The following is a 534-nucleotide window of genomic DNA, read 5'->3' as shown; positions in this document are numbered from 1 at the left end:
CATGAGATGGTGGCTAGCGCGTTGGGCTGCGTCCATCTGACGGCGGCAACGTGTAGGCCGCAGGGGAACGGCATCAACGAAGACTCCCACAAGGCGTTCAGAAGCGGGTTCAAAGCACTGTGACAAGAAGGACACCGCGACCTGGGTAAGATGGTGGCGGCGGTGTGTCGCACGCACAATACGACTCCGCACATCAGCACAGGTGTGACACCGTACGAGGCCTTATTCGGAAGACCACCGTACTTCGCGCGGCTGCAAGAGGTAACCGGCACAATGACAGAGGAAACAGAGCCTGGCCCCGCAGAAGCTCAAGAGTACGTCTCGGGGCAGCGCGAGCTGAATAGCAGGTAGGTAGCGAACAGGCCGGAGATGACCGACATTGGCATGAGGACAGAAGCCAACTGGGATGAGTTTTTAGGGATGATACAACCCTTCAGCTGAGAAGCCGAAGAAACGTGTTGGTGGGCAGGGTCGGCGCTCAGTTGTTGTGTCTCACCCGCCGAAGCTTTTTATTTAATAAGTTTTTCTCTGTTT

This window comes from Gregarina niphandrodes (assembly GCF_000223845.1).
Source record: "Gregarina niphandrodes unplaced genomic scaffold scaffold00020, whole genome shotgun sequence".
NCBI lineage: Eukaryota > Apicomplexa > Conoidasida > Eugregarinorida > Gregarinidae > Gregarina > Gregarina niphandrodes.
This window is presented reverse-complemented; position numbering follows the sequence as displayed.